This window comes from Herpailurus yagouaroundi, unplaced genomic scaffold (genome assembly GCF_014898765.1).
Source record: "Herpailurus yagouaroundi ecotype Mexico unplaced genomic scaffold, PumYag 189, whole genome shotgun sequence".
Lineage (NCBI taxonomy): Eukaryota > Metazoa > Chordata > Mammalia > Carnivora > Felidae > Herpailurus > Herpailurus yagouaroundi.
This window is the reverse complement of record NW_024412420.1, coordinates 13,668,336-13,669,180: the sequence shown is the minus strand read 5'-3', so window position 1 is coordinate 13,669,180 and position 845 is coordinate 13,668,336.

Here is an 845-nt window from a genome sequence, read left to right as displayed (position 1 = left end):
CCCCCCCCCCCCCCCCCCCCCCCCCCCCCCCCCCGTGCTCCAGCTCCTTGGTATCGCACAAAGTAGGTCAGGGGAGGGAAGAGACAATTCCGTGTCCTGACCTGATTCCCTGCCGTCTATTAAATCTCCTAAATTGCGGGTATTTTTATTCTGTCCTGGAAGAAAAAAAAAAAAAAATGGTGATCTATCCCCAGAGTCTGTCATAAGGTGGTGGCAGGTGGGGTGAGACGTCTTCTTGCTGTGGGGCTGGCTTTGAAGATTGATTGGGACCCTGAGCAGGCCTGGAGTCCCCAAAGAGAAGGGTGGCTTCGGCTACCTTCTGGCCGGGGGGGTGAGGGGAGGTGCAGGCTATTTTAAAGTAGGTGTGAGCCAGGCCCCCCCCCCCCCCCCCCCCCCCCCCCCCCGTGTCTGCTGGGCTGGTGGGCAAGACGGTGCTGGAAATGGGGAGTGACGGGAAAAAAAGAAAGGAGCCACGGGGTCGGTGGGTGGAATTCGGGCCTGTACTGGTGAGAGAAGCTGGGGGGTCTCTGCTGCAGGTGGGGGTCTCTGCTGCATCCCCACCTCTTCCTGGGGTGGGGATGGGCATCAGAAAGCCACAGAACTCTGAGGAACAGCCCAGAAAGTCGGGAAGCCTGGTAGAACTTGGGGGGTCGGTATGGCAGGAGCCCATCGTCCGAGGAGAGAGGCGGCCTGTCCCTTCCTGGAGTGTGCACCCCCCTCCAGGGTTTTGTCTCCCTGGCTTTCCCACCGGAGTGAAGGAGGGGAAGGGAGGCAGGAGCTAAGGTGCGGGGTGGGGTGCCGCGGCTGCTCTCCAGGGCTTCTCCCGGCCCAGGGTCCCCCGCCCC